The sequence below is a fragment of the Apteryx rowi genome, unplaced genomic scaffold (genome assembly GCF_003343035.1).
Source record: "Apteryx rowi isolate R43461 unplaced genomic scaffold, aptRow1 scaffold_979, whole genome shotgun sequence".
Taxonomy (NCBI): Eukaryota; Metazoa; Chordata; class Aves; order Apterygiformes; family Apterygidae; genus Apteryx; species Apteryx rowi.
The window spans coordinates 22381-32347 of NW_020451292.1; the positions used below are offsets into that span (position 1 = coordinate 22381).

General features: G+C 42.6%; 1 protein-coding gene across 2 annotated transcripts in view; it reads right to left on the bottom strand.

The window, feature by feature from the left end:
* Positions 1-265, bottom strand: part of AKAP17A (A-kinase anchoring protein 17A) — a 9491-nt gene extending 9226 nt beyond the window's left edge. For both annotated transcript variants that reach the window (XM_026054969.1, XM_026054968.1), the window contains exon 1: positions 147-265. The gene's annotated coding sequence lies outside the window, so the exon portion shown is untranslated. The remainder of the gene's footprint in view (positions 1-146) is intronic.
* Positions 266-9967: the final 9702 nt, after the last annotated feature.

Below are 9967 nucleotides of genomic sequence, written 5' to 3' on the forward strand. Positions count from 1 at the left end.
CGCGGGAGGCCGCAGCCGCCTGGGGCAGGCCAGGCCGCCACTGCCCCCCTCCCCCGCCGGCTTCCCAGGGGAAAGCGAGGCGCCCCCCCGCCCCGTAGCCCAGCGGGGCGACCCCGCCGCCCTCCGACCCCCACGGAGAGACTCACCGCGCCCGCCTCGACGCCTCCTCGACGCCTCACCGCAGCCGGCGCTGCGCAGCGCGGCGCGGCGGACCCACGGCAAACGGCCGCACGCCGGCACCCATCCCTCCTGCGCCCCCCGCCGCGCGCCGCCAGGCCCGCTTCCGCTTCCGCTTCCGCGTACGCCGGGAGCGTCCCGGCTGACAAAGGGGCGGGGCCGATCTCTATGGTAGCGCCGGGGCCGCGGCGCCAGCGGGCGACACCTGGCGGCGGGGCGGGGCTCCGCGCGTGCGCGGCGCATGCGCGGCGCATGCGCAGCCCTGCGGCTACCGGCGGGGCGGGGTGTGTAGGAGGGGGGTGATGGCGGTTGGAGTCTGGCTCTGGGTTTTTAAAACAGGCCCTTTCAGGGGAAAGCCACAATTTCTAGGAAATACAGTCGCTCAGGGAATGGGACCCTAAAGCTCCTCTGCAATTGTTGCTTTTGTGTTAAGGTCTATAGGAACTGCGTTTCTGCTCTGTTGCCCAATTCACTAGAAAGTGGGTAGTTTCATGTTTGCTGTTTCTGTTTTACCTTTGATCTCATTTTCTTTCTCCAGCTGTGACCCTGCTGGTAATGAACGCTTCAGGGCCCGTTTTTTTTTTTGCTCTGGAAACTTATAGGCAAAATGACTCCACTACTTTTTTTTTGTGAAAAACAGGCACTTGCTTCTTCTTTTCCATCTTAGGCATATACTACACAGTGGGGTTAGCTTGGTGCATATCAACAGGTCTGTTTTCCAAGAAGGTCTTTTTCACCATTTCCTTCTTACGGACTGGGGCACAAGTGGACAGAAACCGAGCATCTTGCCGAAAGCCCCCTGGCAGAACCAAGAGCAGTACTGGGGCCTCTGGAGTCATCATCTACCAAGGACAATAGCTTCCCACTGACTGCTTACCAAACTCTTCTGCTAGTTTGTGCTTTTCTGGAAAAAGAACCCAAACCCTATATTTATAAAAAAATCTCACAAATCAACAAGACCCAATTTAGTTGTATAAACATAGGTGCCTAGTGCTATTTAAGATGCTGTAAGGTATCCAAGCTACGTATATGGGGCTAAAAATTATACCACCCAAGAGCCCCATTTGTGGCCCCGAGCAGAAAGTCCTCGCAGCAGAGCTCTCTTGGCACCGCATCCCTTACTTTGGCAGCCCCTTTCCACACCTGCTCCCATGGTGACTCTACACTCTCTCTTTCTCTCCACGCTAACCCTAACCCTAACCCTGATTGTGGAAACATTTTTGAGGCCCGTGCTGTCACCATAGCCCCATTTGTGGCCCCGAGCCAAAAACCCTTCTAGCACAGCTTTTTTGGCACCACATCCCTTTCTTTGGCAGCCCTTTTCCCACCCGCTCCCATGGTGCCTCTACGCTCTCTCTTTCTCTCAACCCTAACCCTAACCCTAACCCTAATTGTGGAAACGTTTTTGAGGCCCATGCTGGCACCAAGAGCCCCATTTGTGGCCCCGAGCAGGAAGCCCTCGCAGCAGAGCTCTCTTGGCACCGCATCCCTTCCTTTGGCAGCCCCTTTCCACACCCACTCCTACGTCGACTCTATGCTCTCTCTTTCTCTCAACTCTAACCCTAACCCTACTTGTGGAAACGTTTTTGAGGCCCGTGCTGGCAGCAAGAGCCCCATTTGTGGCCCCGAGCAGAAAGTCCTCGCAGCAGAGCTCTCTTGGCAGCGCATCCCTTACTACCACATAACCTACAGGAAACCTGCCTATACTGGCAACTGGAGGCTGTGCTGACAACCTACAGCACCCTCAATGGCAGTAAGCATAAATGCTTACATGAGCGAATTGAGCCTTCAGTGTCACCTCAGGGTCTGTGGGGTCAGGGTCCTGCTTGGTCTCCATCTGCTGCCTCAGGAGGGTGTGAGTCTCCTCAAATCCTGGGTTAACAATGTCTCAGATACTCTAGGGCACCTTAGTAAGTGCTAGACCCCTTTGCCAGCCAAATGAATCCTGCCCCTAGTTCACAGGTAGACATCTGCATGTAGGCACCTGAATTTAGAGGTCTTAGTCTTTATCTGCATCACCTCCTTGGTGTTCTCAATATCCAGGAATTGTTTAATCAACTGGCATGTGCATGGGGCAAGAGATGGAAAAAAGAAATGAAAATATGTAAATTATTGATGCCTCTATATAATTGTTCACTAGTAAATATATTCAAGGCATACCAAAGTACCTGGTCTCTTGAATGTGTTCTCTCCCTTCCCTGGTCCTCAGTTTATATTAGTGCAAAATTGCAGTAGTGCAGCAGGAGACAGTTGTCTGTTTTGTGCTTGTTCGGTTTTTACGTCTGTTTTGCCCAACATACAAAAGAGGTAAAGTAGTTGATAGACCAGCAGAACCTGAAATACAGGATTTTTATATGATCTTATACTATTTTACAGATAATACAGCATATCAGAGCTTCCCACTGTAGTTTTACCATCAGAGGTTTGCTCATACTTCGTGGCAAGTAAGGGATGCAGAAGTTTCCAGCTCTGCATGGGGCAGCATATATGCRCAGGAGAAGTCTTGCCTCCATTCACTCTGTCACCACCCTTCAATATACGATCTCTTGTTCTTGACCCCAGTTTCAACACTGGGACTATAATCACATGCCCCCACCTGCCTCTCTCCATTTGCTGCTGCACATCCCTAGCCCACAAGCTGTTACTGCTTCCAGCCTCCTGACCTCAGCCAGTGACTTACCCATTCTCTCCACATAACCTTGCTCTCCCTGTTAGAGCATATGAAAGCAGGTACCTGATCTCACCTTAGATACACTCCCACAGGCTGAGAAAAGGGGACTGCAATTACCTGTGGCAGCAGGCTGGTGATAACCACTGCGTGGAAATAATGACTCTGAAGCATAGATCAAAACACTCAACACAGGAAGTTACCACCAATCCAGCAGTCCCCGTGAGACCACAGTTGTTGTATAGATGTGTTATTTCACATCACAGATGCTGGTAACTGCCGATCCTTCTCTAGTTTCTTGTATGGAAATAATCATTCCATGGTTCAGTTAGGTATTTGTACAAAGACAAAATCAGAAGCTGTTGCCACCGTAAGCACCTTAAAACAGCTCATGTATTATAGTTTGAGAATACCTGCACAGTATGTTACACTTTCTCTTAAAATCTTGGAAGTTCATTTGGGAGTGCACAAAGCAGTCGCATTCCAAGTAGTTTCAGAAGAAGTGGAGTGAGACAGTATGTATGACAACAATTTGAATCCTGTGCCTGAAAAGTTGCAAAATGCCAGAATTAAGGTTTCCCATGTTGTGCTACCAGCCATAACCATAATAACTTTCACAGACTATTTTTCTGATATACTCTGGGCTGAAAGGAGTGTTACGGGTGTATTATCTAACATGGTAGGGGAAAAAAAAAAAGAATGCAGAGTTATATTTAATAATATTGTAAAGACTGTGGACAAAAGGAAGTACTTGAAATGTGTGTAACTTTAAAAAGATATAAAAGAAAATCAATTAAGCACCAATACTGCCATGTGGCAAGGGTAAACTTTCTGTCTGCACAAATACAATTGGGCAGATGTGTATTTTTTTTTGTTTGTTTTATAAACTATGTTGAGATACCTAAATGACTAGATGAAATCACTCTCTTCAGATTTCAGAGTCTGAAGTGTACAAGTCAGTAATAAGGGTATCACACATACCTGGAAGAGGAAGGACAAACAAGCAAGGTAATCAGTAAGTGACAGTATCCAAGCACAACAGTGCATTAAACCTGGTTTTCACTGTAGCACATTCCCTTTCCCCAACTCCAACAAATATATTGTGCTACAGACCTGAAAAATGTCTTGTGTGTCTAAAAGCATGTGTCTTTTTTTCAACTTCAACAGGTGGTCTAATGGCAGATAACACTTGTACCTACAAAGCTTGTCTCATTGTATTTTTAGAAGTCACAACTACAACACTTTGAATCCCTTAAAAGTTCACTAGAGGGAGCCCTTGTTTATTTGTATATATTTATATATATAAAAAATATACATAAAATGTACCTATATCTGTATTCACAAACACAATTAAAATAGGCTATATACAGCAGATATTAAGTTTTATATTCATGCCTTAATACAGATTATTCTGCTTTTCTTGCAGTAGGATACAAATCTCCTTATTGTGCATGGTCTTATCTGTATACTTACTTGTGCCACTGTTCATTCTGCACCATGCTCTTGCCTTTAATGGTCACTTGTGGCAATGAATGTAAGAAGTTACATGTGTAATGCATTAAAGTGGCAATGCCRCTTCCATTTCTTCCATGCTGCTTCTCCTCTGAAAAATACCAAAGAAGAGCTCTTTTTAGTTTAAAACTTAGCTGTATCTCTTTGAGACTGATTTATCTCAAGTGATCATCTAAATGTTCTCTGCTGTGTAAAGTCCTGAAATACTCTTAGTATATTTCTTTTTAGAAACAGCTACAGTACTTACCACCCTTTGATTACTTTCAGTGTGATTTCTGTTTTCTGTTGTCACGTAACAGAGAACATTTCTTTGTTCTCTCTCCTACTGACAAGAAAACAGAATGATTCACTGTGCCATTGAACTGTTTATGAATAGTAGCTGGAGGTGGATGCAGCAGCATCACAGAAGGCTTGGATTAATAGATTACATAATCATTGAAGAGAAATAAAAATGCTGTTTTCAGTCTTTAAATAGCCTCTACCCACAAAATAAAATTAAGCCCTGCTGCCCTGAAGCGCCTAAGTGGGTAGGAGCATAGAACTGCAAATGGAATACATTGTTTTATTTTCTATGGCAAGAAACAGTTCTGTTTGTTTCCACAAATAATTTGCTTTGCTTTCATTATCTCTGCTCAATATATATATTTTTTATCTAACTGGATGTTGTGTGTCAGTAAGAAGTGTGGGTATGATTGTCTGCCTTGGGAAGAATACATATCATTAGAAGTAATTATGTGCTGATGTGGGGCAATTTCAACTAACTGGAATTAACCATCACTTCCTGTGACTGGTTCTCTACAGGCCTAATTGTTGTATTCTATTTAAATAAGTAGAATATGACAATATACAATGACAATTTCATTGTTTCTTAACTCATCTGTGCATCAGGGAAATTGTTTTGTTAGCACAGACTAGGAGTATTCAGTGCAGAGCGGGATGGTTCTACTAATTTATCTCAGTGCGGTGTGTTTACTGCTCTCTATGTTACACTTAATATACACAACAAAAAAAACTACTTGTTGCTTTTGTCAAAGAGGAATTAGCATCTGCAGCAGAACTGACTTATGAACTGTCTGAACCATAGCATGCGGTAGCCTGTAAAACATAAACATTATATTCAAGCTGTTAAGTCACACTGTATTACACTTGCTAGCAAGATTTGTGCTTTAAATAGTTCTAGTACCGTGATGTCAGATGCACTACTGATTATTTCACTTTTTATACAGGCACTCATGTGAGATGCTTTCAGATACTGCTATTTCAGATTTCCATAGCTGTAACTTCAAATATAAGTCCAGATCAAAAAGATCAGGGTTCTTTTTGTCCTTTTTGCCTTATCTATTCAGAGGAAAATATTTGAGTTTGATCCAAAGTAAGCATTTTAAAATTATATGTTTCTCACATAGTTACATATTAATACCAATCATAAAAGAATCTGATCTTTTTATGTGCACTTTTTAAAACCCCAATTTTTCTTAGCAATTCATGAACTGAAATGCAAGAGCTGCTGGCCCATCTATTTATCTGTTTCTGAAGCAGAAAACAGCAATGGGTTAATAATGATAATCTTCCACAGTATACATTTCTCTTTTGAGAAAGGGAAGAATGACATAATATCCAGTACTAATGCAACTGGTGACACCCCAGATATTTTTGAAAACAGGTGAAATTAGATGTTCACAATCCTAAAACTATGATTTTCTGAAAAGTTTTTAAGCAGATAAGGTTCCCTCTGTAGGTTCAAAACCCCCATTATGTTTCACCTAATCCTGAAAGACTGCAGACATTTCAGTAAATCTGGCGTAACTACAAATAACTAGAGCATCAATTCTATGTTTCAGCAGCCATGCTGGTATGCAACCCTGCTTCCCAACATCCACATTGACAGAAGTCAGGTGAATCAATGGCAGAAGGTTGTGCTGGGTTTTTGTTCTTATTCCTTTTGCTCCTGGCAATCCTTCTTCCTCATTTTCCAGGATCTGGTTGTGAAATCTGAAAAGCTAAAAAAAGGGAAGATGACCAAGCTAGATCGCATTTGATTTAGTCATAACACTGCACTTTTGATACTGACAGATACTGTCAATATATCTCAGGATCAGCTGCCAGGGCTTCGTACATCTTAAGAAGTGACTTATAGTCACTTGTGTCTACCAAATAGTGGGCTAATACTAAGATTCAATTTAAGACAGCTTCATAAAATGAAATAATCATCAGGTGGCCCAACCCCCTGGCAAAGAATTATCAGTTTGTGTCTGGCCCATAATATATATCTATACATACATACATACATATATACATATATTTGTGTATATACACACACATCCATACCTCCATACATATGTAAGAACTATACCAGCAAAGCACTGATATTTTTGCTGTATACCTGCAAGAATTGTTCTGAAAATGTTTTCCCTAAGCTCCCTCTGCAGTCAGTAAAGACATGCAAGTTTTTATAGGAAAAGCCCAAAGTGGCTATATCACCCTCTAGTATTCAGTTGACTCTGCTAGGGGATGATGAACCACCCTAGGGTGAATTTGTAAATACTCTCTTCCTTTTTGTCCCCTCATGTGTAAGTAGGTAGAGAGACCAGTTTAAAATGTTTAGATATGAAAAAAAGCTCTGCTAGTCAGAACTGAAATATTCATTAAGTTATGTAGGTACCACATATGGCTAATAGTGGACAGCAATCAACTTCCAGCCAGAGGTTTTCCCAAAAGGATTAAGCTGTGTGAACTTGTTGCAAATGAGTAGATATTCAGGTACTATGGCTCAAACACATTTCAGTGGATGCGAGGCAGCCTAAATTGTCTACATCTAAAATGCCTCCATCAACACAGATGTATAGGGGGCTCCTGGCTAGAGCTCTGACCATACGTTTAAGGGGCACTATTCTACCTGTAGGCTAATTCAGGAGTGTTGTCCTATGGTAGCTATTTGATACAGTTTCCTAAGCCCACCTCCTTCAGTTTTAGCAGCCAGATGAGGTTGGTAAATGTGATGCTTGTAGCGTGTTTCTATGCTAGACAATGTTCAAAGTAGCATGGAAATTTAATTCACCATCAGGATATGAGATCTTACAAAGATCCTCATGCACATTTCTGTTCTAGGTCTTCCCATTAAATCTGTGGGAAGAAATAACTGATAACTTAGACTTYATATGGTTTCATGTCTTCATACACTGAGAGTGGACAGACTTTAGGTGAAGCCAGCTACAACTCTCCCACTGATTTTGCAGGAGAATCAGGATTCTTGAGTGAAAGTCCATAAAAGTGACAATGTCTTTATGAGTTGTCTCTTTCTAAGCAACTTACAGTGGTTAGGATAAACTAAATTAACAGTGATAGGAGAAGCGGGAAATTCTATTTAGGGCAGAGCTTCTGGGGTCTGTGACATAAGAGACATTTTTGGGTCTGTGTAATGGTTGTATTTTATCATGAGAAGCCATTGGCATTGCTCTCTAAAAAAAGGCTGCTGTGAGCACTTTAAAGAAATGTGATGCAACTTTGGCTATCAAACAAAAAGCGTTACACAGAAATTTAGAAAATACAGATGGCCTTTTTCAAACCTGCTCAGGAACTTTGTCAGGGTCCTGAGTGTGCCAACAAACCTTCACTGCTCTGACCAGCCTCACCTGGGACTCCCACCCATGCACCCTCTGCCTATGGACTTGTGCTGTGCTGTCCTGACCTGCTGACTGCATTCCTGGATTGACTTGGACCTGATTTGTCACCTCATCCTGTGTGATGATCACTGGGCTGTCAAAGGAGCCTATCCCTGTCACCAAGCAGTCCCTCTTGGGGTGCAGTGGGGTGGTGCCCTGGTTGATGAGGGTGCTGCCCTGCTTGTGCTGTGGGCACTTGTGACTCATCTTGTCTCATGGAGCTGTCCTGATCTTGCCTCTCCCTGACAGCTGACTCAGGCCTTGCATTTGAAATAAATAAGCTCAAATTCTTGATTCTGATAAGTGTTTTCTAAGTAAGCTGTAGCAGAGAAGGTGGGCTTTTCCCAAGACCTGCAGCTGCTGACAAATTTCTGTATAAGCTCTACAGAGAACTTGACTGAAATTGTGCTCTGAGGATGTCTTCTGAGCCTTCAGTTTACTAAGAACAGCATGAAGCAACAACTCTGCTAAATGCTTGTTTGTGATACCAAATTCATAGAGAGCCACTTTCTTTTCAGCTCTTGTTATTGGGATCTTTGATATATTGCCCACATATGGATGATTCCAAATAACAGGTAACGAGTCAAAATAGGATTCATCAATTTTCTTCAGTGCCAGTGTAACTATCTGGCGGTCTTCCTGGACTGACATCAGACCTAACTTGTCACCTTGCCTTGTCTGATGATCACCAGATGGTTGAAGAAACCTGTCCCCAATTCAGCCATGTTTGTGTGCTGTGGGAGAGTGCGCAGTTGGTGAGGGCACTGCCTGCCTGTGCTGTGGGCACCTGCGGCTTGTGCCTTATCTTCCCCCATGGAGCAGCCCTGCTCCTGCTGCTCCCTGACAGGCTTGACATCAGACCATTCGGAGACCTGTACTTTGGCATATTGAGTCAGAATTAACATTGGCCACCTCAACTTTGAAAAGAAAGCTCTGAGGGCTTTTCATTCTGAGTCAGTTCATGTTTTTTTAAACGATTTCAAAGTAAAACACTGGCACCATGCATGGAAAGACATTTACAGAAAATGACAAATGATTCTGCAAAGCTTAAGCACAATTGCACCATACCACAGTATGTGAAATAGTTGTTACCCATGCTACTAAATCCCAATGACTAAAAATTAGTTAAGAAGTGGTTATCATCTGTTCTTTGTTTGATTTGTAACAATAGTAGTTATTTCTGCAACATCAGGCAACATCATTTTCTACAAGAAAAAAGGGTCATCTTCCATTTCCTCTCTGTGTTTTCAGACTTGCCTTCTTTTTGTTGCTGATGTTCAATCAAGACTATGGAAAACTAGCTTATATTCCAAGTCTAGTGTAAAAACCATCCACTGATGTGCTTAAAAAGCAYATTTGGCGGTATATGGCTTAGAAACATGGAAGCTGATAGTGTGAGCTATTTCTTTGTTAGGATATTTTAAAGGATCTTCCTTTCAATTTCTTTTTGCTACTATTGCTGTTTCAAATCTCTTCGGCGTCACTGCTGACTTTCTGTAACAAGTCCAAATGACACAGAAACTGCAGTCTGGATTTTCCTAAATTGCTCACTTCTGTGCTTAATTCAGCAGCCTTGATTCTGGTCCTCGTTCTACAACTGGCTTCTCATATAATTTTGGGCAATGTACTTGCCTATCTGAGCACTGCTTCTTCCTGACTTCATGCAGTCACAAAATGTAGAGTTGAAAGCTGCTACATAGAGCTGTGCATTTTGTTTTGCAACATGTATTGTAGTGCATAAGCAAAATAAACATCATTACAGTAGATAAAAAGCATAGTGAGTTTCTAGGATATTGCTTTATTGCTCCAATCTCTGTGGCAATAAATGAAGGCACTTTTGCAAGATTCATATAACATATCATGGGAAATCAGCCATTGCATGTCCAAGCAACGATTTTTGCAGCAGACAGGAACATGTATTGAAAACTATCAATCCTTAATTACTAAA